General features: G+C 44.2%; 1 pseudogene; it reads right to left on the reverse strand.

The window, feature by feature from the left end:
• Positions 1-907: 907 nt before the first annotated feature.
• LOC126261284 (5S ribosomal RNA) lies at positions 908-1,025 on the reverse strand (annotated as a pseudogene).
• Between the last annotated feature and the right edge of the window lie 3,181 nt (positions 1,026-4,206).

Here is a 4,206-nt window from a genome sequence, read left to right on the forward strand (position 1 = left end):
CTTCAAGGGATTGGAAAGAGTGTCTTGAGGACAAAGTCCAGAATAGGAACCAGTGTCCAGAAACATTATCCAACGGCGCTACAGATCGTCAAAGTTACAGTCGCCTCTGCCTCCCCCTAGCCCAATTTTTCGGCAGCAAACGTGACTTTGTACACTGACAGACAATTGACGGAGAGTATCCGGATGCTGTTTGTTGCAAAAAAAAAAAAAAAAAAAAAAAAAAAAAAAAGAAGGAATATTGGGTTTTAAGCCCCGTCGACCCGTCAACATCGAGGTCATTAGAGACAGGGGACGAGCTGGTCTTATTTCAATGAGTGGCTGCTGGTGTTGCGTAAGGTTATAATCGCCGACGTGCATGGCAGCAGGATCTTCTTAGTGTTGCTGTGGGATAAAAAATTTTGGGTTCACAGTTGTTTTCTTTCATAATAATTCCTTCTAGACGTGTTTTGCACTATACCCAGTTAACACCGTTATTATGCCGGGGTGTAACATGCAATTTTTCCAGTTTGGTACCTTAAAATGTGCTGCATTACAAGCCGCGAGCAATGACTACGCCTGAGCGCTCCTGTCAGACTCCACTGCACAACAGCTCGCGCTAGACTCAGCAGCACTGTGCACGTCCGTGTCCAACGACAACGTTTCCTTCTTCAGATATACTCTTTGACTGTTCTGAATACAATATCGTCATAACGATAAACGTGTTTAGCACTCCGTCTTTAGGCCACAAGTGGCCCATCGGGATCATCCGACCGCCGTGTCATCCTCAGCTGAAGATGCGGATAGGAGGGGCTTGTGGTCAGCACACCACCCTCTCGGTCGTTATGGTGGTTTTCTTTGACCGGAGCCGCTACTATCCAGTCGAGTAGCTGCTCAGTTGGCACCACGAGGCTGAGTGCACCCCGAAAAATGGCAACAACTCATGGCGGCCCGGATGGTCACCCATCCAAGTGCCAGCCACGCCCGACAGCGCTTAACTTCGGTGATCTGACGGGAACCGGTGTATCCACTGCGGCAAGGCCGTTGCCACGATAAACGTTTTTACTACAAGTTATTAACATTAGTACTATGAAAATTTCTTATGTTAGATATACACTGATGAGCCAGGACATTATGAGCACCGACCTGTTATCGATAGAAATCCGTCCAGGCGACAACGCATCACCTGACGCGGAATGACTGACAGTGAGACACATGCACGATGCTTGTAATATCATTGAGCGTGCTGTCCATGTGAGTAATGGGGAATGCGAACGATGTGTCTGTGTTTGAGCGAGGCGCGGAGGCTCGGCCCGAGCACTTCGGAAACTGCACGACTTATCGGGTATTCGAGGAGTGCTTCGGTGAGTGTCTTCAACGCATGACGAAACCGAGGAGAAACAACGTCTAGTGAAACGTCCCCTTTGAAAAATTAATGAATTACTGTGCTGATAAACCTCTTACATTATTTGATTTTGAAACAGCTGAGCAGAACTGAACGTACTCAGACATTTCGCTCTTTACCTATTCTGATCAACACTAAACTGACAGCCAATATTTTTAGCGCAACGCAATCTGACTTTCAATAATCCCTACAAAAGAATGGCCCTGACTAACAATAACCTATATCTTTCTTGAATCACTTACCTCACAAAAATCTTAGTTACTCGAACTACTGCAATACAGCGAGCGCCAATACTGCCAGCTAAATAAAAGATTCTAACAACTGAAGGCACTAACTACTGATAGGCATAGTTAGCAAATGAAAGATTCGATAGAAACAAACAATGTATTTACCTTAATAGTGTTCAAAAGTCATTATATATATATATATATATATATATATATATATATATATATATATATATATATTAGTTCATGACATACAGTCTTACAAATTTACTGTCTCTGATGGACACACGTCCAGCTCATGCGCTCTCAAAACTCCGCCATTTCTCTCCCCACATCCACTACTGCTGGCGGCTCACCTCCAACTGCGCAACGCTTCGCGCTGTTAACATCCAGCTGCCCAACACTACAATAGCAAACAACAATGCATACCAGCCACAGACTGCACATAGCACAGCCAGTGATTTTCATATAGAGCGCTACATGGCGTTACCAACATAAAAACCTAAACAGCCTACTTACACTAGACGTCGTGAGGTTGGGCCGCCATCCTTCATTACAGACGTAATTAGGCTGGGCAGACTGGCAAGACAGGACAGGCGGAACTAACATCAGACTGGGCAGAGTACAATTGTGTCGCAACACACAGTGCATCGAACACTCCTAAAGACGGACCACCCCAGCCGACCACCCATTCTGTGCTAGTTTTAACACCTCGACATCAGCAACTACTACAGAAATTGGCACGTTACCATCGGCACTGGACGTTGGCGCGGTGACAGAGCGATGCATGGTCTGATGAATCCCGATATCTTCTTCATCATGGCGATGGAACGGCGCAGAACCGTCGTCTACCAAAGGAACAGCTGCTTGACACCTGTATTGCGGGACAGAGACAAGCCGGCAGCGGCTCCATTACGTCTGGGGAACATTCACATGGGCACCCATGGGACCAGTGGAGCTCGTGCAAGGCACCATGGCGGAAAAAGGAGCATCGCACACTGGTTGCAGATCACATACACCCCTTCATGAGAATCGCTTTTCTCGACGGCAGTGCCATTTTTCATCAAGATAATGCTCCCCAATTCGCCAGATCTGAACTCGATCGAACAAATCTGGGATTTGATTGAACGTGACGTCAGAGCTCATCGTCCCCCTTTTCAGGATTCACGGGAATTAATTGTGTGCAGATGTGGTGCCAACTCCCTCCAGCGGCTCACCAAGGTCTCATTGCTCCCATGCCACGACGCGTCACCGCTGCTATCCGTGCCAAAGGTGGACATGCCGGCTATTTGGCATGAGGTCACAACATTCTGCCTGATCTGTGTACATACGGTTTACATTACGTAAGGTGTTCTTTAGTCAATCATTTCGTTACAGAGAAAATGAATTGCGTAATCACCCACAACTAAGGCAACGTCTATTTTCTTAAATCTAACACTTCTCATTAACTAATGTGTTATGCATATGAATTACAATTACTCAAACAATTTATGAAATTCATTGTACAGCACTAATATTACCTGTATCACAAGAATTTTCTTATAACTATTACTAAACATTACAAAGTCCATTTAAATATTACGTATATCTTTCTTTTCTCAAAATAAAAACACGTTATTAGTGGTGCACTGCGTGGTGCATTTTCATCAGCTTTGTCTCTTGTGCCTGCAAGTCATCCATATCCATAAGCACAATCTTTTTTACAGCATTTTATCTTTGCCCTTTTGACAGGCAACACACAATTCCACCTTATTACAGCGTACATTTATTTTAGGTTTTCGACTGCAATTTAAACAAGTCTAAGATCATCTGAAGTTAAAAATGACATTCATCTCTTTAAAACTAATACTATTTACAGTACACAACATAGATAAATATTTACATAACATAAGCATTATTCATAATCCTTTAGTATGGTGTTGCTTTGCTGATGCTAAATGAAAAAGTCAAAAGTCTTTGTTACATGAGTTATTCATGATTATTTACAGGAATTGACTATTCATGCTCTGATACTGTACATTTTCAGATCTACAACGTTTCATACATCTAATTTTCTACCTAACGGAGGGTAAATCAAACAGCAGGCATCAGGGTGAGGAACGCTCTCAACTTTGAGTGGTCCTTTGTAAATAAACCTGAACTTAGAGACTTCATTCTCTGCTTCACTAGTTTTTTCATGTGTTTTCAGGACACTGTCCCTTATGTTAAACTTTACTAATTTCAGGTAGCATTGTGTCTTTTAATTCGTGCCTCAGCCCGCTTCCTCATTTTTCCTCGTCTTTTGCCCAGTGTCTAGGTCGTGTCGTGGCGGAAACCGAGCGAGGTGGCGCAGTGGTTAGCACACTGGACTCGCATTCGGGAGGACGACGGTTCAATCCCGTCTCCGGCCATCCTGATTTAGGTTTTCCGTGATTTCCCTAAATCGTTTCAGGCAAATGCCGGGATGGTTCCTTTGAAAGGGCACGGCCGATTTCCTTCCCAATCCTTCCCTAACCCGAGCTTGCGCTCCGTCTCTAATGACCTCGTTGTCGATGGGACGTTAAACACTAACCACCACCATCGTGGCGGAAAATCGATCGATTCTTTTCTTATACTGTC

This window comes from Schistocerca nitens, chromosome 5 (genome assembly GCF_023898315.1).
Source record: "Schistocerca nitens isolate TAMUIC-IGC-003100 chromosome 5, iqSchNite1.1, whole genome shotgun sequence".
NCBI lineage: Eukaryota > Metazoa > Arthropoda > Insecta > Orthoptera > Acrididae > Schistocerca > Schistocerca nitens.